The sequence below is a fragment of the Saimiri boliviensis genome, chromosome 15, assembly GCF_048565385.1.
Source record: "Saimiri boliviensis isolate mSaiBol1 chromosome 15, mSaiBol1.pri, whole genome shotgun sequence".
In the NCBI taxonomy this organism is placed as follows: Eukaryota; Metazoa; Chordata; class Mammalia; order Primates; family Cebidae; genus Saimiri; species Saimiri boliviensis.
In genome coordinates, this window is record NC_133463.1 from 72,970,080 (window position 1) to 72,994,964 (window position 24,885).

At 45.3% G+C, this 24,885-nt stretch overlaps 1 non-coding gene across 1 annotated transcript; it reads left to right on the top strand.

Annotated features, from left to right (window-relative positions):
* The first annotated feature begins 15,953 nt into the window (after positions 1 to 15,953).
* Positions 15,954 to 16,060, top strand: LOC120362392 (U6 spliceosomal RNA). Its single transcript, XR_005578308.1, has one exon. It is a non-coding gene; the product is annotated as a U6 spliceosomal RNA (small nuclear RNA).
* The last annotated feature ends 8,825 nt before the right edge of the window (positions 16,061 to 24,885 follow it).

Here is a 24,885-nt window from a genome sequence, read left to right on the forward strand (position 1 = left end):
TGCCACATTTTCTTTATTCAGTCTATCGTTGATGGACATTTGGGTTGGTTCCAGATCTTTGCTATTGTAAACAGTGCCACATTGAACTATGTGTGCATGTGTCTTTATAATAGAACATTTTATAATTCTTTGGGTATATACCCAGTAATAGGATTGCTGGGCCAAATGGAATTTCTATTTCTAGGTCCTTGAGGAAGCACCACACTGTCTTCCACAATGGTTGAACTAATTTACACTCCCACCAACAGTGTAAAAGTGTTCCTATTTCTCCACATCCTCTCCAGCATCTGTTGCCTCCAGATTTTTTAATGATTGCCATTCTAACTGGCATGAGATGGTATCTCAAAGTGGTTTTGATTTGCATTTCTCTAATGACCAGTGATGGCTATTGATACTTGTGTATCCTTCATGAAGTTCTTGTGCTGTGTTTTTCAGCTCCATCAGGTCATTTATTTTCTTCTCTAAACTATTTATTCTAGTTAGCATTTTCTGTAACCTTTTATCAAGGTTCTTAGCTTCCTTGCATTGGGTTAGAACATGATCCTTTAGCTCAAAAGAGTTTGTTGTTACCCACCTTCTGAAGCCTACTCTGTCAATTCATCAAGTTCAAGCTCCATCCAGTTTTGTTCCCTTGTTGATGAGGAGTTGTGATCCTTTGGAGGAGAGGAGGCATTCTGGTTTTTGAAATAATCAGCCTTTTTACACTGTTTTTTCCTCATCTTCATCAATTTACCTATCTTTGTTCTTTGATTTTGTTGACCTTTGGATGGACTTTTTGCATGGGCGTCCTTTTTGTTGATGTTGATGCTATTGCTTTCTGTTTGTTCATTTTCCTTCTAAGAGTCAGGCTCCTCTGCTGCAGGTCTGCTGGAGTTCATTGGAGGTCCACTCCAGACAATGTTTGCCAGGTATCACCAGCAGAGGCTGCAGAACACAAAGATTGTTACCCCTTCCTTCCTCTGGAAGCTTCATCCCAGAGGGGCACCCACCAGATGTCAGCCAGAGCTGTCCTGTATGAGATGTCGGTCGATCCCTGCTGGGAGGTGTCTCCCCACAGGAAGCACAGGGGTTAGGGACCTGCTTGAGGCAATCTGTCCCTTAGCAGTGCTCAAGTGCTGTGCTGGGAGATCCACTGCTCTCTTCAGCGCCAACAGGTAGGAACGTTTAAGTCTGCTGAAGCTGTATCCACAGCTGCCCCTTTCCCCAGGTGCTGTGTCCCAGGGAAATGGGAGTTTTATCTATAAGGCCCTGACTGGGGCTGCTGCCTTTCTTTCAGAGATGCCCTGCCCAAAGAGGAGGAATCTAGAGAGGCAGTCTGGCTACAGTGGCTTTGCTGTGCTGTGGTGGGTTCTGCACCCAGTTTGAACTTCCCAGTGGCTTTGTTTACACTGTGAGGGGAAAACTGCCTACTCAAGCCTCAGTAATGGCAGATGCACCTCCCCCCACCAAGTTTGAGCATCCCAGGTCAACTTCGGGTTGCTATGCTGGCAGCAAGAATTTCAAGCCTGTGGATCTTAGTTTGCTGGGCTCCACAGGGGTGGGATCCACTGAGCAAGACCACTCGACTCCCTGGCTTCAGCCCCCTTTCCAAGGGAGTGAATGGATCTGTCTCACTGGTATTCCAGGCATCACTGAGGTATGAAAAAAAGCTTGCAGCTTGCTCAGTGCCAGCCCAAACAACCACCCAGTTTTATGCTTGACACCCAGGGTCCTGGTGGTGAAAGCACCCCAGGGAATCTGCTGGTCTATGGGATGGGAAAAGCATAGTATCTGGGCCAAATAGCACCATCCCTCATGGCACAGTCCCTCAGGGCTTCCATTGGCTTGGGGAGGGAGTTCCCCAATCCCTTGCACTTCCTGGGTAAGGCAACACCCCACCCTGCTTCTGCTCACCCTCTCCCAGTGAGATGAACCAGGTACCTAAGTTGGAAATGCAGCAATCACTCACTTTCTACATTACATTAATCTCACTGGGAGCTACAGACCGGAGCTATTCCTATTTGGTCATCTTGCCTGGTCAATCCAATGCTCAATAAATCTTAAAGTGAACTTGGAACTGAGCTGTTCTTCCTACCTAAAATTTCTAGTTATTTAAAAGTCAAATTCAATATGACCTCCTACACAAGGTCAACTATGACTTGCAATAAATGGTGTTATGCCCTTGAAACACCAAAAGTTAACAACTCATCATTAATTTAAAATGCTCATAGCCAGGTGCAGTGGCACATACATGCTTGTAATTCCAGCATTTTGGGAGGCCAAGACAGGAGGATCCCTTGAGGCCAGGAGTTTAAGGCCAACCTGGGCAACATAGCAAGCAACATTAGCTGGTGCAGTGGCACTACCTGTAGTTTCAGCTACTTGGGAAATCAAGGTGGGAGGATCTCTTGAGTCTGGGGGCTTTGAGGTTACAGTGAGAGATGATTGTGCCACTACACTCCAGCCAGGGTGACAGAGTGAGATTCCATTTCAAAACACACACACACACACACACACACACACACACACACACAAAGATAAAAAGATGCTCACAAGAGAGGCAAAAAAAAGATCCCAGGTCTTTTGGGATAATTGCAAAGTAGATTCTTAGATTCTTTTTCCATCCACCTTCCTTTCAAAAATATTTCAAGATAACAATTCAGGAAATTTCACTGTCTTATAATAACAAAAATAACAATACAGCAGTTACCATCTATGAAATGCTTACCAGGCACCTGTGCAAAGTGCTTTCCATGGATTATTTGAATCCTTGTTGCAGCTTCACAATAGAATGAAAGAGACGGCAAGTTCTATATGCTTTGATGCATAGTGAGGCAGCTGCCCAGGGTCCCTCAGCTAGCACCAGAAGATCAGACTCCAAAACCAGGACTCTGCCACAGCACCTACCTTCCTTAAAGCCTGGCACTTGGGCTTCCTAAAGCCTATTTCAAAAACTTCACTGCACAGCTAAGTTTTGTGTTTTTTTTGTAAATTGCATTTTAGATTTTGGGGTACATGTGAAAAACATGCAAGATTGTTGCATAGGTACACACATGGCAGTGTGGTTTTCTGCCTTCCATCCCCTCGCCTGTATCTGTCATTTCTTCCCATGCTATCTTTTCCCACCTCCCCAGCCCCCGTCCCTCCCCCATTTCCCCCCAACGGACCCCAGTGTGTAGTGCTCCCCTCCCTGTGTCCATGTGTTCTCATTGTTCAACACCCACTATGAGTGAGAACATGCGGTGTTTGATTTTCTGCTCTTGTGTCAGTTTGCTGAGAATGATGGTTTCCAGGTTCGTCAAGGATATGAACAGATACTTTACAAAAGAAGACATACAGGAGGCCAACAAACATATGAAAAAATGCTCATCATCACTGGTCATTAGAGAAATGCAAATCAAAACCACAGCTAAGTTTTTTTCCTTCCGGGTGCCTTCTGCTTCAGCCAGAGGAGCTACTTGCTCTTTAACATACACTCTCTACACTTTCCAAACTCTGCCACGGCTTAAGAAGCACCTGCTTCCTGGAGTTGCTTTCCCCAGCTTCTCTGCACATCCAATCCTACCAACCTTCTGGGCCAAACACCATCTCTTCCAGAAAACCTTCCTTGTGCTCACCATCACTGCACTCAAGCCCCAACAGCTGTCTTCCATCCCTTCTCTAAACTGTCAGAGTGTTTTCTCCACACTGCTCCTGCAGCACTTCATACCATGTCCCTGGTTTTCAGTGATTTGTACAGAGGTCCCATCTCCACTTGATGCTGCTCACCTTGGAGGCAGAATCCATGTAGGATTCAGAGTCATCTCCCCCAGCACTCAGGACAGCCCCATGGCAGCCCCATGACCCAGTGACCCAGGGGGATTTGTCTGACAGGCAAAGTCAGGCAGATTCCCTGCCTGAGCTCAGATTTTCTCACACCTGCCAACTTAATTGATTTAATGGGCCTTTGTGGGACTCACCAACCAAGCATAAAATGGACCCACCTGCTGCAGCCAGGAGCCACCCCATCAATCAAAGGACAACAGAAAACTGAAAATCCTGCAAATGAGCAAAATCAATAACGGCCAGTTAGTCACCATCTATGCCTTGCTGTCAGCAGACAAAACCCACAACAATCCCCATTTCACTTCCTGCCTGTTCGGATTGCACAATGAAGTCTTAACCGAAAGGCGGGAATGAGGAGCTGAGAGTGTTTTGGAAACAGGATGTGCCTCTGAATTTACTTTTTTTGAGTGAATTTTACTTTTCTTTGAGTGGATTACTTGGTATTAAGTGATTGTGGGAACCCAGACTCTCTGCTTCCTCTTATCTACATCCACCTTTGAGGAAATTTCATCAACTTAGCTGACATTTGTCAAGTATCTACTGCATACCTGATGCCCTGCTGGGCACTGGAGGTACAATAGTGACAAAGCTTCTTCTGCCAAAGAGCTGAGCATGTGAACAACCTCATAAAGAGATGGGTAGCCGGGCATGGTGGCACGCATCTGTAATCCCAGCTACTTGGGACTCTGAGGCAGGAGAATCGCTTGAATTCTGGAGGCAGAGATTGCAGTGAGTCGAGATGGCACCACTGCACTCCAGCCTGGGCAACAGAGGGAGACTCCAATTAAAAAAAAGAAAAGAAATGGGAAGCAGGCCGGGTCAGGTGGTTCACACTTATAATCCCAGCACTTTGGGAGGCTGAGGCAGGTGAATCACTTAAAACCAGGAGTCTGAGACCTGCCTGGCCAACATGGTGAAACCCCATCTCTACTAAAAATACAAAAATTAGCTGGGTATGGTGGCATGCACCTTTAATCTCATCTACTTGGGAGGCTGAGGCAGGAGAATCGCTTGAACCCAGGAGGCAGAGGTTGCAGTGAGCCGAGATCATGCCACTGCACTCCAGATTAGGTGACAGAGGAAGACTCCATCTCAAAAATAATAATAATTATTATTATTCAGCCATGGTGGCATGTGCCTGTAGTCCCAGTCACTTTGGAGGCCGAGGTGCAAGAATCGCTTAAAACTGGGAGGCACAGGTTGCAGTGAGCTGAGATTGCACCACTGCACTCCAACCTGGGCAACAGAGTGAGACTCTGTCTCAAAAAATAAAATAAAATAAAACAAATGGGAAGCAGAAAAGATGGGCAGCTTCACCTTCATCACGTGGCCTGGGGAAATGCCAGCTCAGCTCTTGGCCTCAGACTTGGTGTTTTCACCTGTGAGATAGGATGGTAACCAGGTTAAGGTGAGGAGGAACTGAGAGAACATTTGCTTAAAGACCTGGCTCCTGCTAAGTGCATCCTCATTGTTCGCTCCCTCCCCTCCAAGCCTCAGGGCCATAAGGATATTTTCGCTCTAACACAAATGCTAATGGGAAACCATTAGGCTTAAGCATACCAGTCAGAGAGGGAAGTCCATGATAGAGACCTAATATAGCTGCCTTCCAAAAGCAAAACTGAGCTAAGTCCATTTTATTTGCTTCCTATTTTCCTTGTGAAATGATTCATTTCAGCGTATTTCTCTACTTATGAGCCTCAGATGGTGGCCCCACAAATTAAAATATCCTCAAAATTATCTAAGATTTGAGTTTTAGTTTCCCCATCTGTGAAGTAGGAAGGATAATATTCACCTCATAGGGTTCTCTTTAGAAATAGATAACTCATGTCGTTACTTAATAAATATTTACTGAATACCTATGAAGTGTTGGCACCATTCTAGCTACTGGAGTTACAGCAGTGAGCAAAACAGACTTAAAAATCTTCATCCTTCTGATGAGTGCAGAAAGGGAACAAATATCTACATAAAATATACAGTATGTCAAATGGCTACACGCCTGCAAATCCTTTAGACCAAGACATGCCTTGTATATATCATGCGACATTTACACTAATGCAGATAATGATCGGTACCAAGAAAATAACCTTCTTCAAAGTCAGGCTCAAAGGCATGTTGCAGGTAAGAGGAAGCAGAGGGTCTCAGTTCCCACAATCACTTAACACCAAGTAATCCACTCAAGAAAAGGAGACCATGGCTGGGGATGTCAGTGCTATGGCAAAGTTAAGAGTGTTTTTCCTTATACTTGAGAGCAAAAATGGAAATGATTTTCCCACTTATTCAGCCCCATCTCTAATTCATTTTCTTATATAACTCAGTGGTTCGAACATCCCTAAAAATTTCCTGGTATAGGAAATGACATTGCGTCGGCAAAATGTATATATTCTGTGGCCCTTTGCTTCCTGATATAGAAAGAAATGAATCAACTTGGGTGTTAGACCTTGTAGCTGGGACAGGGTTCAGTGTCATAAACATTCAGACAGACCTGATGAAAATCAGAACATCTATCCCTGGAATAAGGTCATTGACTTTTAATCTGAAAAAGCAAAAATCTGCCCAGAGGTAGCATACACATTTTCCAGTAAAAAAGCCTCACCCCCTCTTGCATGAGAAAACGGAGCCTTAGAGAGGTTAAAGAGAGTCAGCACTTAGGCAGTCTAGTTTCAGAGATCATGCTCTTATCGCTCAATCCCCCCTAGGACTTCCCTTCATTAACAAGTTGTTGGGGGCAGTGGTGTGGGTGATACAATAGGAGCAGACAGCCCAAAAGCCTCATCATGAATGATCTTTCTCTCCCTTAGTAGGGGAGATCACTCCACCTAACCATCCAGCACCTATCTATCCATAATCTATCCTTCCATCCATCTACCCACTCACTTATTCATCCGTCTCTCCCTTCATCCCATCTAATTCATCTTCAAATTCAACAATCCATTTATTCATTTGCCCAACTACTCATCTACCCAATCATCTATTCATCTTCCAAATCTCCAATTTATCAACCAGTCCATCTACTCACCCACCCATCCATCCTATTCACCTACCCATTCATTCATCTTCCAATCCATCAATCTATCCAGCCACTCATTCATTCATCTCCCCACTAACCTATTCATCCATTTATCCATACATCCATACATTCATATTATTGAGCCATGGTTATGATGTCTAATGGCATCATTGGAATGGATTATCTTTATGGTTCCTCACAGTCTAAGATTCTGTGATTGAGTCCATAAAAATTAATGGACAGCTAGATGACCTGTAAAAAGAACTACAAGCTCATCAAGGCCTCAGAGACCTTGCATCAGTGAGGAAGATCAAACGATAAATACATAAGTAGCTAGAACAGGAGGGATAAAATTAAAAGAGCCTAAGAGAGGTATAAACAATAGCATAGGGGTGGAGCTGGCTGAGGCTAGAATGGCCTGGTCCCCATAAAGAAAGGTAGCCTAACTGTTTCTGAAACATGTTATAACCAGTGTTGTGAGTTTGAAGGTCACCAAAATCCGGAATCTACTTCTCCCAATAGGCTACACTATGTTTAAAAATCCTGACCAGGCGTGGTAATCCCAGCTCTTTGGGAGGCCAAGGTAGGTGGATCACCTGAGGTCAGGAGTTCGAAACCAGCCTGACGAACATGGTGAAACCCCATTACTAAAAATATATAAATTAGCTGGGCATGGTGGTGGATGCCTGTAATCCCAGCTACTTGGGAAGCTGAAGCAAGAGAATCACTTGAACCTGGGAGGTGGAGGTTGCAGTGAGCCAAGATCGCACCAATGCACCCCAGCCTAGGCAACAGAGCAAGACTCTGTCTCAAAAAATAATAATAATAAATAAATAAATAAATAAATAAATAAATAAATAAATAAAACGGGGGAAAAGAGAGTAACTCCCTGAGGTCATACAGCTTAAGAGAGGCAGAGCCAGGGTTTAACTCTCATTTGCTGACTCCATAATCCATATTCTGAACCTCCAGTCAAGTGTGTCTCTCACGGTGAGGGAATGTGTTCTCCTTCTGGGTCCATGAGGGGGCGTAGCTTTAAGGGCAAGAATTTCCCAGCGCCATGCCCCTCTCCCATTTCTCTCCATCCAGGAGATTCAACAGTTTATGTTTGAATTTCGTGGGCATGGGAAGAAACTAAAAATCAATCACTCCAGTGGAAGTTCTAAGGAACTCCTTTCATTGGCCCAGGGTCTTGGAGAAGGTGGGGGGTTTCTCCCAGGATAAAAGTCTGCGCTCCCTCGCCTGCATAGGATTTCCAACTTTCTGGAATCCCCTCCCACACGGTGGGAGCTCCCTCCCGGATTTCCCCTCTGGAATCCCTTTCCACACTCTTCATGGAAGCCTTTCACTTATACTTCTTTCCTTCTCTTTTCTCTACCTAAATAAAATCACCTTTCTGCAATACTGTTTTGGGTCCAAAATTTTACTTTGCGAGCATACGGCGCAGCTGAAGTGGCCCCACTACTTATTCTGTAAGAGGTTGGAGACCAAGAACCTATAACATCGAAGAATAAACCTGGTTACAGTGAAACTGCCATCAGATAATAATAGTAACTTACTGAACCCATCAGAAAGTCCCAGACTCCAACTGGTACCCCCATCCTCTCATTTGATCATCACAATAACTTTACATGATAGGCAATTGGGTACCGTAGCTATCCACAACCTCACAGATTTCCATGTACCCTTTTAAAGTGCAGTGCTGGAGGACATCTTAATGAGATCATATCATTTCCTGAGACACAACTTCCTATGCAGTCCTATCCTATTCCTCGATTAAATAACCCACTTCCAGATTTCTGAAGCAAGTAACAAGGGACCCATTTCTTGTTGTATCCATCATCTCTTTCCCTGGGTCCTGGGGACTTAGAGACCAAAGCAAGGTGAAATGCCCAGGCTGATGTACACCTGTGGGCTGATTCCATGAGGTTCAGACTTCAGGTGGGGCCTGCAGTGGCTCCATGCTCTGCACCCAGTTCTGCTCTGTCTGCTCTCACATGCAGGGCAAACTTGAGGGGTTTCCAGGGATGCAGCATGTTTAGAAACTGGGAAGTCCCAGGCAAACCGAAATGATTTGATCACCCTAACCCTACCTCTTGGCAAAAATAACTTTCCCTTTTCCACAGCCCCTTCAGCCTTGAAAATCTTCCTCGTCTCCTCCCCTCCCGTTCCCTCCCTTCCCTGTCTTCTCCTCTGTCTCCCTCCCTTCCTTTTATCACCTCTTCATTCCTTAAACTGGTCCCTACTGTAATCAAGCAGCAAATGATCAGTGGGGGGTTACAGTGAATAATAAAACCAAATACAGTCTCTTCTGTTACTTGTTCATTTATTCAACAAATAGTATGTGCCCACTCTGTGCCAGTCAGTATTCAAGGTCTGGAAACTTGAGAGCTTTATAGTCCCAGTGGGGGAAAATAGTCATTGATCAAATACACACACCTGCAAAATAACAACCATGTCAACTGTTAGGGAAGAGAAGCAAAGGCTTCTATAAGAACCTGTAGTACTTGATTTCATTGGAGATGCCAGCCGAAAGCATCTTTGAGAAGCTGATACTTGGCTTGAGACCTGGAGGGTAAGGGGTCCGCTGGCCAAATGGAAGGAAGGGACATTCTGGACAGAGGGGCTGTGCAAAGGCCCAGTGGTGGAAGGAAGAAGGACCACTGAAAGTAGCTGGTGGGCTGAAAATCAAAAGAGGGATAAGGCCGAAGAGCTAGGCAGGGCCCAGCCATGCAGGGTCTTGGAGGGACAGTTAAGTCTACTTTTATCCTAGGAGCAATGGCAAACCACTGAAGAGTTTAAGCATGAGGGTAATGGGTCTAAACTTTTTGAAAAATGTGTCCTGTCTCATGGGGAGGCTCTGATGGACAGAGGCTGGAGTAGAGATGGAAGACGGGCAGAGTGCACATGAGAAGACCACCTGGGAGGCTACTGTTGCCATTCAGGCCAGAGATAGAGAAGGGTTGGATGATGCTGGTGGGGGTGCAGATATCCCTTCCCCTGCGTTCTATTGCTTGGCGGACAATACTTTTTACCACTTTCAGCCTCATTTTCCTCATTGTAAATGGAATTACTCATCCTACATTTCTAATGGCAGGATGTGGTGTACCAGCTATGAGCGTAAGAGCTGTACAGGAAGGCGTAGCTGATTCTGAAGCTCTGTGCACATGTTCAAGCCTCCCCCAGCTTGGGTCCATGGTATAACACTCCCAAAACAACAGGGCTCGCTGACTGGCCTCTCTGCTTCCAGTCTCACCCAAATCAATTCCCTTGATAATAATGACACTCGGTAATAATCATCATTTATAATTAAATACAGATCTAAACAGGTAGTTTCCCTATTGCATATGTGTCTGTACGTACTTGACCTTCAAAGTCTCCATAATCTGATTCAAATTTAACGCCTTGCCAATATTTTCGTCACCCACCCCCTTCATTCTGCTTATGCCTCGCTGGGACCTGAATAAGTCATGTGTGTTTCCAGGCCTCCCCATCTTTGCTCGCATGCCCCCTCTGCCTGGAATCACTTCCTCCATTCTAATAGAACAGAAATCATCTTCATTCTCTAAGGCCCATTTTCTGAGTCAGCTTCCTCATTCTCACAAGTCAAATGCTTCCGTACATCCCTCTAGAGGTCCCATAACATTTTTTACTTCTGCTTTGGCATTTAATCAATTTCTCATGTGTTCTTTTTCTTATGTATATGAATTCCCCCCAGCTTTACTGCAAATAGGAAAAGAGCAGGACCCCATCTAGACACTGGTAGTCATGTAGTTTCTAAGTGTTTATGTAATAACTGAGGTTGTGCATTATGGGACTGTATTCAATTATCCTTACCAAGTAGGTAATGTAGAAAGCTATACTTGTTTCAAGTTCTTCAAAGTCCACATGTCTACTTTGTGGATGTAAGACCAAATGGATCAGACATACCTGGGTAAAATTTCAATTTCTTATTCTCCTCTTAAAATCGAATAACTTAACTAAACTAAGTCAAACTAAAAGGATCTCAGAAATTATTCGGTTTAAGTATCCCCATTTTATGGATGAGATTATGCAGTTTCAACTTAGTCAACTCTCCAGTTAGGACCATTACAAGCTACAAATGACCATCCTGAGCCCCTCTCTCCTACCCTTACCCTGATAAGCCTCAGTCACTGGGGCCCAAGAGACGTTCAAGGCATGGCAGCCTGCCAAGATTCTCATTCAACCCAGTAGATGGGTGGCAACACCTCACTTCTCCTATTTGCTCCTCCAGGAAGAAAACTGGGCAAGCACTCTTTCAACTTCTAGAGATTTGGATTATTTTTTTCTTCTTTGCCCAAATTAGTCATTTTAAGAAAAGAGGAAAGAAAACGACTTGTCACTTCTGTAATTGTTCACACAAGTGGTACATCAAACCCCATCACAGTCAACACCCAGCCTCAGATGCCTTCCCTCCCAAGACGGTTAGAAAGCATGACTGAGTGCCCATCCTAGGAAAACGCAGCAGGCAAGTTATCAGAGAGCAAGGAGGGCTGCACACCCAGCATGTCACCTTGGAGTACCAGGCGGCTAGTCTCAAGGGTTAAAACCAATGGCAGACACTCTGGGTGGGGATGGCCATGGGGAGATGTGGGGAGAGCAGGACAGTTACTGAAGCAAATGTGACCCAAGTCACGTAAGAAAGTCTTGTTCAGCCTCCAAGGATCAAATATACCAGTCTCAAATCCAGGAGCAAATAAGATCAATGCCGGCATTTTCACTGAGGAGAGAAAAGCTGAGCCTCTATTCTGTTTGTTCATAGAGTGAAACCTAGGATGCTGAGTGAGAAAGCCTCGATTTTCTCAGTGTCTTTGCTCATCCCCCACTGCTTTATTGGAGCCTCGCAATTGGGAGCTAGGACAAGAGTTATGATGTCCATGGAAGTACAAGACATTGACCTGCAGAAAGGGGTAGGGCCCTTCCCAAGTGCACGCAGGCAGGGGGACAGGGCAGACCTCCAGCCCAGGCCTTCTGATTCCCTGGGTCAGAAATCTTCTGCAATACTGAGAAACAAGGCACCCTTCAGAGCACAGGAGTGAATGCTTCCACCTGCTTCCAGCTCCATTACCCCATGAGAAGGAGAGGCCCTAGCAGAACCTGGGCCCTGTGTCTCCTTTTTCCTCAAGCTTAAAGAAAACCTCCTTCTATAGAAGTGAAACAAGGAGGAGCATGTTGAACAAAACAACTCTACTTTTTTTTTTTTTTTTTTTTTTTTTTTTTTTTTTTTTTTTTGAGATGGAGTCTCACTCTGTCACCCAGGCTAGAGTGCAGTGGCACGATCTTGGCTCACTGCAACCTCCACCTCCCAGGAGGTTCAAGTGATTCTCCTGCCTCAGCCTCCTGAGTAGCTGGGATTACAGGTGCACACTACCATGCCCAGCTGATTTTGTATTTTATACAGACAGAGTTTCTCCATGTTGGTCAGGCTGGTCTCAAACTCCTGACCTCAGGTAATCCACCTGCCTCAACCTCCCAAAGTGCTGGGATTACACGCATGAGCCACCACACCCGGCCCCAACTCTACTTTTGAGCTAACCCATACTGGATCTGGAACTTCAAGGAACTCACAGATGTCTTCTGACTGGGCTTGAAATTTGTGTGTGAGGGAATAATATCCCCTAGCAACAGCAACAGAAGCCCTATGTGTGTGTGCACATACACACGTGTGCACACACACACACACACACAGCTAAGAAGGTGTGCAGAAGGGTTCTCTCCTAATACCCAAGTCTTCTTGCTGTCCTCCTGGGTCTCATCCTTATCTACTTAGCTTCTTGTGACCCCAGTATTATATCCCCAAGTCATCCTCCTTCCCCTTAAAACCCCGGCCCAAGCTGGGCCAACAAGTCCTTCTCTTCCTTTCTGAAAGCAGAACTGACACAGCCAGACATCTCAGCACAGGGCAGTTAGAAAGAGTAGCCAGAGGATTGGAACCAAAAAGGCAAACACATTGCAATGGCCATACTTCCAAGGAGGAGCTTCTGATGCGGAGAGAAGTAGACTCACCCCAGGGCAGGGGCAACATCCCAGGGACCTGGGTTCCCAGGAGCTTGTCTCCAGTTCTGTCATCTGTGCTCGGCCTCCGTTAGTGCTGTGTCTGCATCTATGAAGTGAGATCACACACTCCTGCCAATCTCATGGGATCCCTGTGAACATCGAGAAAAATGTACCCACGAGACACAACTGAGACATCTTTAAATCTGAGAAAATATAAGATGTTTCCTTCCTTTCTTTGGTTTGTGGGTTTTTCTCCTTGATCTGTCATCCTTGGATGCGATTCATCTTATAGGTCAAAGGAAATATCTGTCAAAACCCCAGCAGACACCTGCCAGAAAAGAGAAAACTTAATAATGGTTTAAAAAAGAGGCTGGTGGGCCGTGCGTGGTGGCTCACTCCTGTATTCCCAGCACTTTGGGAGGTCGAGGCAGGCAGATCCCCTGAGGTCAGGAGTTCGAGACCAGCCTGGCCAACATGGTGAAACCCCATCTCTACTAAAAATACAAAAATTACTCGGGCATGGTGACATGAACCTGTAATCCCGGCTACTGGGGAGACTGAGACAGAAGAATCACTTGAACCTGGGAGGCAGAGCTGCAGTGAGCTAAGATTATGCCATTGCACTACAGCCTGGGCAAAAAGACCAAAACTTTTTCTCCAAAATAAATTAAATTAAATTAAAAAGAGGCTGGCACAGAACCGGGGTTCCCTTCAACTGTACTTGCAATCCTCCAATGAAGGCAAGCAACTTACTGCACTCCAAATCTCAATTTAGAAAAGGCCCATGTTGGCCAGCCATGGTGGCTCACACCTACAATCCTAGCACTTTGGGAGGTGAAGGCAGAAAGATCACTTTAGGTCAGGAGTTCGAACCAACACGGTGAAACTCCATCTCTACTAAAAACAGAAAAATTAGCCAGGTGTGGTGGCAGGCACCTGTAGTCCAAGCTACTCTGGAGGCTGAGGCAGGAGAATTGCTTGAACCTGGGAGGTGGAGGTTGCAGTAAGCCAAGATCGCACCACGGCACTCCAGCCTGGGCAACAGGGCGAGATCCTGTCTCAAAAAATGAAAAGGCTCACATCCATTTGTCAGGTTTACCTGCCCACAACAGGTGGCAGCCTCCAGACTCCTTCCCCCTCACTTGAGGGACTGGATAAAGTGGCAGGGTGGCCTGGCTGGGGAGGCCTTTTAGTGACCCCCAGAAAGTCTGCTCCTCGGTAGGCCCACCTTTCCCTTCAAGCTTATCCCCTCTACAGGTCTGTGCCTGCTACAGCCACCCCGCCTGGCTGACTTTGTCAACTCCAAATGTAAATATATGGGTGTCTGCAATGGGACTCCTCTGCTCTGAACCTTCCTAGCATGTGGACATAGAAGGGCCCAGAATAGAGTCAGCATTCAATAAACATTCGTTGGCTCTTTGCACAAATGAATGTGAGTCTCAAACATCAGAGGCCAAGATTTTACTTCGTTTGTATCTGTTCTGTATTTAACAGGTATTCAGGAAAAAGTTCATCAGGCAACATCTTAATTAAATCATAATAGTTTATCATTTAAAATATCTACTGTGTACCATGTACTTGACAGACATTCTGGAAATAATCATGAAACAATAGTGAGATGTTCTTATCCCCGTTTCACAGCTGATGAAACTGAAGCACAGGAGGTTTGGTAACAATGCCAGGTCATTTGATTATTTAATGGGGCTGGAACTTTATCTCCAGATTAACTGCAAAGGCCAGAGCCATCAATGTAACCAGCTGTCATTATACTTGCCTGTCCTTCCCCACCCACCAATGCCTTTCCAAAGAAAGGGTTTAGGACAACTCACTGAACAATGAGTCCTCAGGATCTTTCTCTAGAAAAATCTAGAGAAGTGTTCTATTTAGAAACTTTCCCTATGTTTTTGTTCAATCTTTTAGTCTCGGGGGTACGTGTGCAGGCCTGTTTTGTTACATGAGTAAGTTGTATGTTGCTGAGGCTTGGTGTACAAATGATTCCATTTCCCAGGTATGGGGCCTGATAGGAAGTTTTTCACCCTTGCCCCCTCTCATCCTTCCCCATCCAGTAGTTCCGTGTGTCAGTTATTCCCATCTTTATATCCATGTGTGCTCAACATCTAACTCCCACTTATGAGAACATGGGGTATTTGGTTTTCTGTTCCTACATTAATTTGCTTAGGATAATTTAAATATCAGAAATTGTTAGACTTTATCCAGACTCGCATTGGGGAAATAAAGTCATCAAAGAATGAAGTAAATCCAGTTTGATCAAAGAGCAGAGCAATGATTAAAATCACCGTGGGATGTCTATTATTAATCCAGTTCTAAGGCAATTCTGGAAGAAAAATCCCATTGAGTGTTAAGTGATCGTATCATTACAACAGGCCTCTCTTCTCAAATAGATTTATTTAAGGAGCAAAATACTCTCCCAGATTTATAAACTCTGGGGGTGTTTGGTTAAAAAATAAAATCATGCTACTTATTTATTACCAAATCAGGGTACTTTTAATCATATAATACATAAGGAGCTGTTGTAGAAAACAGGTTAATGTTTTCAGAATGTATCATTTCTATGTTTGGGGAAAAAGGGACTGTTCATATCCAGGAAGACAGACATGAATGAGATGCTGCTCAAATGTGTTCTTCAAAGTCAGACTTTCTTCTGAAAGGGGCAAAGTTTCCCTTTCCCTTCAAGCTCACTGAAATGCCAGCTTCCATGTTGGTGGAAAGCTTGAGGGACTGGATGAGGTTTATTTTTATGCTTGTTTGTGAAAAGGAGATTTCGTCAGAAAGGGCCTAAAAATAAAGGCCAAATCTCCATCAATAGGGCAGCTACCCATCTGCACATGCCCAGGGGCCTGCATGTCTCTGAAGCCCCATTTAGGTCAGTATCTTCATTCTGGCTGCTGTTGGAATCATCAGAAGGGCTTTCAGAACTCCCAGAGCCCACTTCACAATCCAGTGCAATTACATGAGCAACTCTGGGAAGGACCCAGTTGTGAATATTTTTTTAAAGCTCCCTGGGCAATTTCCATGGGTAACCCAGGTTAAGACCACAGCCACTTCAATTGTCTCCTGATGGCCAAGTTGCACCAAGATGTTGAGCCATCAAAACTCAACAGCAATGCTCACTTCAGCAACATGTATACTAAAACTGAAATGATACAGAGAAGATTCACATGGTCCCTGTGCAAGGATGACATACAAATTCATGAAGCATTCCATATTTGTAAATTTTGTGCCATGCATTAAAAATAACAAAAACAGGCTGTGCACAGTGGCTCATGACTGTAATCCCAGCACCTTAGGAGGCCGAGATGGGTGGATTACTTGAGGTCAGGAGTTTGAGACCAGTCTGAGCAACGTGGTGAAATCCTGTCTCTACTAAAAAACACAAAATCAGCTGGTTGTGGTGTTGGTTGCATGCCTCTAATCCCAGCTATTTGGTAGGCTGAGGCAGGAGATTCATTTCAACCCAGGAGACAGAGATTGCAGTGAGCTGAGAGCATGCCATCACACTCCAGCCTTGGCAATAAGAGCGAGAGCGAGAGCGAGAGAGAGAGAGAGAGAGAGAGACAGGGGTGGGGGGGAGGGAGGGAGGGAGAAAGGGAAGGAGGGAGGGAGGGAGGGAGGAAGGAAGGAATCAACAACAACAGCAACAGCAACTCAACAGCAGCAGCCAGCATCACGTAGCCCGGGAGGTGGCAGGCGGCTTCCCTGGCTCTCCCCACAACTATATGAATCCCGCCTCCATTACAATTCTCATTATGAGACCAAAGACATGCACAGAGTGCTGAATATTTCTGCACCTCCACTTCATCATCTGTAAAACAGAGATAAAGTTTTCTTTGGGAGTCATTGTGAAAATAACATAAGGTGATGTATAGAAGGAACTTAGCATCTGGCTGGCATGTAATGATTGTCAGGTAGTTGTTATTTCTAGAATCTCAGTATTCCATCCTGAGTTAAGAGGTGAAGAGCGAACAGTGCTTAGTGGCCTGGGAGGAGTTACCTATAATTTCTCTTTTCCCTTGCTTGCCACCAATAACCTGTGCCTCAGGGTTTGGGTGGGGTGCAAGAAAACTTAGAAACCTCAGTCTAGTTACAGAGCGGCCTTTAAAGACTGCCCCCCAGGGCAGGGGACAGTGTCTCAGGGTGGTAGAGAAGGAGCAGCTGCGTCCGGGGATGTGTCCTGGTTCCTGGACATCTTAGGAATGATCAGTCCCCTAGGGGAGGCCATCTGACTATGGATTCAGGGGTTTCCTAGACCTGAGGGGCTATGAGGAAGCCCCTTCTGTCTTCCTGACCTTCTGTGTGCAGTCACTATGAGTTCAGTTAAGCACCTTGAGCAACAGGAAGAAGAGATGCTGTGACCCAGCTTCCTTTTTTCTGAGAAGCAGAGAGTCTGAATCATAGAAGTACAGTGATTCAGATTTTGAGATAAGAAAGAACACATCAAAACAGTAATCGTCAGTTTTCACAGAAATACATATTTTACCTCCAACTACTGGCTAACAAATCATAGGCCGCTGTGAAGCTTGTTTTATTGGCAAAGGATCAATTCAGCATCTCTGACATGATGACAGGCACTGGGCATGCAGTATCGCATCACGGTAGCTGAGGCTTGTGAACTAGAAATAAACTAGCCAAGGTCATTCTGCTGGTAAATGCTGGATTCCAGAGACTAGAGTTTTCCGTAGCTCTCCACCTTGAACACACATCAGAATCCCCAGGGGTCTTGTTGAAACAGATTGCTGGCCCCACCTCCAGAGTGTCTGAGTCAGCATGCCTAGCATGCTACCTGAGAATCTGCATTCCTAACAAGTTCCCAGGTGATGCTGATGCTACCAAAGTGAAGACCACAGTTTGAAAACATCTGCTTTATAGCAGCAGCATCAATTACTAAGGCTCAGCCATGAAGTAAAAGGGAGGGGAAGTCCTTAAAAATACCTCTTAGAGAGGTGGTTAAGTTTTCCCCACTCACCCTCCTTACCCAACACAAACACACACACACACACACACACACACACACACACTGCTGACACCGTGATTTGTATTCTTCAGAGATACCAGAAACTTTCTGCTTTGTTGAGATTCAGTCGCACTCTGCATAATGACTGAGATCAGTGGACTAACATTTCACCAGCCTCCCTTAGTAGATTCCATGAGCGCCTTTTCTTGGGCCAGGTAAGGAAAAGTCCAAGAAAGACAGAACTGTCCACACAATGCAACCAGTGCACCCTCAGCCACTTCAGAAGACCTTGGCAATCAGGGAAGCCTGATTGCAATTTGTGGCTATTAACATAAGCTGGGCCTCTCGCGACCTCAGACAGCCTTTTTTGGTGATGTTTGTCTGGTTTCCTAGCAACCTGAACATTAAGGAACAGAGGTGTAAACAAACCTGCTGGATGTCCACTGGCCAGGTGTTGGGAGAAATTTCTGCAGAGAAAGGGTCTCAGCTGCCAGCTCAAGTAAGCTCTGTGATCCCATTCACAGGGTATACATAAAACCACAGGCAAATTCCTGTGTGCCTCCACAAATATTAAAGCCATGCAAAAGCACAATTGCAAAGGATATGGTGTAACTGTGAGCTGCTGGCAGAAACTTCAGCTCAGTATGCAATAATCTGAAATAAAATTTGTGTTTTAAAGCTGATGGCTTTGAGAAATATATGACGTGCCATTGTTAGAAGTCACTATTGTGAAGTCATTGCCATTTGCCCAATGGCATGAAACAGACCAAACTGGCAGCAAATGCTGCGCCAGTGAGATGTCTAGTCTAGAAAGACCATGTTGGAAGGGTGGCTGTTTGGAAAGGGATTGACAGTGTGAGCTTAATAGCCAACCAGGCATTCAAACCCAAGCTCTGCCATTTATCAGATGAGTGATCTTGGGTGGAATTAGGTGATATTCGTCACCTAATGAATGTCACCTAGTTTCCACGTCCTGACCAGCAGCAGATCCTCTTGGCTCTACCGCAAGATACGCTAAATCTGTCCAGGTGTGTCATTGCTACGCACCCCATCCAAGCCATCATCTCTAGTCTGGATCACTGCAATAACCTGCTAACCAGTTTCCTTGCTTCCATAGTACCCACTCAACAGTTCATTCTCCACTTAGCAGCCAGAGATCATTTTCTTTCATTGTGATAAAATACAAATAGTGAAAATTTTACCATCTTAACCATTTTTAGGTGTACAGTTCGGTAATGGTAAGTATATTCATATTGCTGTGCAAGCAATCTTCAGAACTTTTTTGTGTGTGACAGAGTCTGTCACCCAAGCTGGAGTGCAGTGGCGTGATCTCTGTTCACTGCAACCTCCATCTCCCAGGTTCAAGCAATTCTCTTGCCTCAGCCTCCTGAGTAGCTGGGACAGGTGCGAGGCACCAAGCCTGGCTAATTTTTGTATTTTGAGTAGAGATGAGGTTTCACTGTGTTGGCCAGGCTGGTCTCGAGCTCTTTACCTCATGGTCCACCTGCCTCAGCCTCCCAAAGTGCTGGAATTGCAGGCGCAAGACACTGTGCACAGCCAGAACTTTTTCGTCTTGCAAAACTGAAACCCTGTCTCCACTCAACAACTCCTGATTTCTCTATTCCCCCAGTCCCTAGAAGGTACTGTTCCATTTTCTATTTCAAAGCTGAGTACTCCAGGTCCCTCATATAAGTGTAATCACAGTGTTTATCCTTAGTTCATATAGCACAGTGTACTCACCTATGTTGTACAGTGTGTCAGAATTTCCTTCCTTTTTAAGATTGAATAACTGCCCATTGTATGCATATCACATTCTGTTTATTCATTCATCCACTGATGGAAATTCAGGCGATGTCTGCCTTTTGGCTATTGTGAATAATGCCACTATGAATATTGGTAGACAAACATCTCTCTGAGGCCTTGCTTTCAATGCTTTTGGATATGCTGGATCATATATAAATTCTATTTTTAAATTTTTGAGGAACAGCCATACTGGTTTATTTTTTTCTTTTTTTGACATGGAGTTTACTCTTGCACCCAGGCTGGAGTGAAGTGGTGCGATCTCGGTTCACTGCAACCTCCGCCCCCAGGTTCAAGCAATTCTCCTGTCTCAACCTCCCAAGTATCTGGAATTATAGGCGCCCACCACCACACATGGCTAATTTTGTATTTTTAGTAGAGACAGGGTTTGGCCTTGTTGGCCAGGCTGGTCTCAAACTCCTGATCTCAGGTGATCCACCTGCCTCAGTCTCCCAAAGTGCTAGTATCACAGGTGTGAGCCACTGTGCCCGGTACAATAGTGTTTTCCACAGCAGCTGCAGCATTTTACATCCCCACCAACAGCGCAGAGTGAACTTTTATAGAAAGACCTCAGCACTGTTGACATTTGGGTTCAATAAGTGTTTGCTGTTTAGTAGCATCACTGTCCTCTACCCACTGGATTCCGGTAGCACCTTCCCCCTTCCTAATTGTGACAGCAGAAAATGCCTCCAGGCATTGCCAAATGTCCCCTGGGGGCAAAAATCGCCCCTGGTTGAGAACCACTGAATTAGAGCCTCGTTCTGTGCCCAGGGTGGAGTGCAGTGGCGCGGGTGGAGGGAGGAGGGTGTGCTGCTACTGACAGTAAGTCCCTGAATAGGTGAGGTGGGATGGATGTTAAGTCCACCACAGAGCCAGGGAAGAAGCATCCCCCCAACTAAGAATCCTGGAAAACAGGGGTAAGGGAGGGGAATGGTAGTATGGTGGGGTGTGAGGAAGGTATGGGGTCGTGGCGGCAGCAGTCAGCTCTCAGGGAGTAACCAACTGGGGCAAAGGCTGAAGAGAGAGGTCAAAAACATAAGCAGAGTGGGGCAATAGGTTTCGTCATGTGGACATCCTTGGAAACTTTGATAAGCACTCTAGTGAACGCCTGACTGAAAAGGGTTCAAATGAGACTAGAAAGAGAAGAATTAGAGGCAGTTAAACACATTTTGAAGGACTTTTGCTATAGATCTAGAAAATCATTATTTGGAGTAAAAGGTCTCTATAAACACTTAGAACAGGGATTGTCTTGCAAGTGCTGGCACATGTCAGCCACTGCTGATTATCTACATCCCCACCTGATCCTCATCACATTCCTGAGAGGCGCAGAGGTCCAGTTTTATCAGAACTTGCCCTGAGAACGCTGAAGCAGATGAATACAGTGACTTTACTCCAGGTGTCCCCCACAGCCCACTGGATTATGAGATAAACAGATCAGGAAAGAGTAGAGCTGAAGCTAGGTCTCCTGGTCAGAAGATCAACTATTTCCCTAATAGACTAGGTGAAAGTGCTTAGCAACCTTTCAACCAGGCGTCCCCAGACTTTTTACACAGGGGGCCAGTTCACTGTCCCTCAGACCGTTGGAGGGCCACCACATACTGTGCTCCTCTCACTGACCACCAGTGAAAGAGGTGCCCCTTCCTGAAGTGCGGCGGGGGGTGGGCGTCAGATAAATGGCCTCAGGAGGCCACATGCGGCCCGCGGGCAGTAGTTTGGGGACGCCTGCTTTCAACTGATTTTTGCTATTAAATATGTGAATTACAAATCAAGGCAATGCAATTCTTTGAGTCTTCAAAGAGTCATCAATGTCATTACTAGATACGTTTATTTGATCTTCATTTTAAAAAATATGTAAATAGCACCGCCTACTAGAGGGCAGAAACTGTCCTTCGTGTTATGTTTCTGAGCTTCTCTGAAGTGGAAATCAACAGTCCTAAGGACCGAGCTTTCCTCTCACAGAATCACCAGCATTTCCAGACTATGACTTTGGGCTCTAGAAAGCCACCACAGTCAGCAGACTCTAGAGAAAGAGGTTAATTAGTAATCATTCTTGAGTTTGTTTAGACACATGAAAAGGCATCCTTTGGGGACAGGGCTGAAATCCTCAGTTCAGCCATCCCTCACTGTCAAAGAGGCAGAATGTAATCAATTGCCTGGGATTGAAAAGCTTGAACATCCGAGTGCAATCCATCTCCTTGAACTTTATTTCCAATGTTGTCTTCCAACCTCTTGAGTAATCCAATTTTTCTGGCCAAGAAAATTTAATATAGAATCAGAGAAGAGGCACCAATTAATCTCCCTCCCACCACCACTACCACCCAGTGCTGTCTGGAGGCAGAGATATACTTAAACTCTTTCAAATACAATCCTCCCTGAGGGAGTTTAGGGAGCTGTAGAGCTCCCTACATAGCTTCCTGGGGATCCATATCTACCTGAGTCCCTTCTCTAACACAGAAGTGAACAGCCAGAGGCAAGGATGGGCTGCCTGGCTATTAGCTAAGCTGAGATTTCAACCCCAGGCCCTGCTTTCCAAGTTTTTCTGCCTGTACCACAGCCCAGTGGTTACATGCACAGGCCATGGAGTGAGCCAGACTACAGCCAAGTCCTGGAGCTGACACCTGCTTTCGGTTTGCCTCTGGGTCCTGGATTTCAATTAAGACCCACCCAAGGGCTGGCATGATGGCTCATGACTGTAATCCCAGCACTTTGGGAGGCCAAGGAGGGCGGATCACGAGGTCAAGTGATCAAGATCATCCTGGCCAACATGGTGAAACCCTATCTCTACTAAAAATATAAAAATTAACTGGGCATGGTGGTGCGCACCTGTAGTCCCAGCTACTTAGGAGGCTGAGTCAGGAGGATTGCTTGGACCCAGGAGGCAGAGGTTGCAGTGAGCCGAGATCGAGCCACTGCACTCCAGCCTGGTGCCTGGCGACAGAGTGAGACTCTGTCTCAAAAGAAAAAGAAAAAGATCCACCCAAAAGTGTACAGATTGAAGAAGGCAATGTGTGCTGCATAAACTTCTAGAAGAGTTCCGGCACTTAAGAAATCAATGTAATAATTATTCATTACTATTGTTGCTTTCACACATGTGAGAACCAGATAGAAGCAGGAAGATTACAACAAACTCAGTTTAACATTTATCTCCAACTAACCATGTCACCTCAATTTAACTCTCTATACCACTAAAGATGGTGCATACTGTATTCAGATACTACCGTGTGTGCTGCCTCTGGAACTGCTGCTGCCTTAGAACCACAGCCTTCTGGGACCAGCAGCCTCACAATCTCAGTGTTTTTCCATCTGTTCAGTTAGTCTGATGACCCCAAGGTGGAAATATTCTGCCTTGCTGTAATTTTTGCAAATTCCTCAGACTCCTGTCCTACCACATTCTTCAGACAGGTTTGACTTAGACCCAAGACCCCAGGCAGGAGATTGAGATGTTGTATTTTCTGAAGAGCCTCAGACGCGTGTCTGGTTAGATCTGTCTGGCATGTTGCGTCTGACTTCAGGCAGCTGTTAGCTCCTCCCTTAGAGCACAAGCTTCCTTTCCCGTACTATATTTCTGGTGGTCTATGTTATGGGCTGAATTAAATCTTCCCCAAATTCATATGCTCAAGCCCTAATCCCCAGTCAAAATGTGACTGTATTTGGAGATCAGGTTCTTAAAGAAGCAATTAAGTTAAAATGAGGCCCTAATTCCATTTGACTGGTGTCCTTATGAGAATAGAAAATTTGGACACGGAGAGATACCAGGGATTCATGTGCCCAGAGACCATGAGAGAACACAGAGAGATGCTGAGGAGAGAAGCCTCAGGAGATAGCAAGCCTGCCAACATGACTGCTTTCCCAGTCTCCAGAACTATGAGAAAATTAAGTTCTGTGGCTTAAGCCACCTGGTCTGTGATATTCCATCATGGCAGCCCTAACGACTAACTCTATTTATTTTTCCAAACATGCAGACTCATCAGTGACATCAGCTCACAAGTTGAAATAAACCATGCTGACTCATTTTATGGTGGCCTTAGAGGTGCCATCACCAGCCAGCAACGTCTAAGGGCCACTCAACGGTGGCAGGGAGGGAAGAGCCGCATTTTATCTCATTTTTACCCCTATGGATATTTAGTGTTATTATAGTGTATTTATTATTATGAGGCAGAGTCTTGCTCTGTCACTCAGGCTGGAGTGCAGTTGGTTGACAGTTCTTCCGTCTCAAACTAATAAACAGACCTCATGACCTATAGATCAGTCTCTAGGAAGTACTACATGCCCTGTAGCCACCGAGGAAGGTTCTTTCCTCTGACACCCCCCTGATCTCAACCCTTGGCAATACGATCTTGCACTGGCTCATCCATGGAAGGTCTAAGGAACAAGACAATAATTGTTACTAAATCAATCAGTCAATCTGTAGGTACGTAGTGGTTCCTAATGCAAAACAACAATCTGGGGAGAACAAAGTCATTAAGTGGAAAAAATGAAAGGAGCAAGGTTATTAAAATATTATAAGGGGACGCTCAAACATGCACAGAAAGGAGGAACATCAACATCTCAAGTAGCACCTAATCCCTTCTGTTCCCGGAGACAACTGCGTAAGTCAGGTCATTTTCTCCAGACAGTGCAATTACCAACACCCAGAGTGGACACAATCTGATCCAAGGAGCTGCAGTATTTATCTAATATTCACCAGAGGGTTTTTCTTTCCTTATTGGCTTTTACTGTCTTTCTCTTTGAAGGAAAACACTTCACGTAGAAATGCCAGTGAATCAATAATATTTGTAAAGAACATTTTAGTTGCTCAGCATGAGGCAGGGAGGGTGACGAATTGTACAAGACATAGCTTCTGCCAGAGCCACTTTGTACAGCTGTGCAGATCGTGCACTGAATAGCCCTAGCGTGTGCACCTGTCCCCTTCCCTCAAGGTTGCTCAGTGAAATGTGTGGGGTATGGAGTAAACATGTCAACCAACTGTCTTTCCCTGTACACCAAATAGCTGGACATAAAATTACAACCAGAGCTTGCTTGATGAGTAGGGATATCAAGTTGGGGTGTTTGTAGACGGATACATAAAGGATATACCAACCCAAGAATAGGGACAGTGGTGCCCCTGAGGCAGCAGACATACTACAGGATGGTATTTGAAAGGCTCAGCCTGCTCCTGGCACTTCCAGGGTTTTTTTCCCTCTGTTCCCCAGCCTGTCTCTCACTTTTGATTCACATACTCTTTCACCACACTGTAAAGTACAAGTGAATAGATTTCAAAGATTCCTGCTTTGTCCCCTTGGGA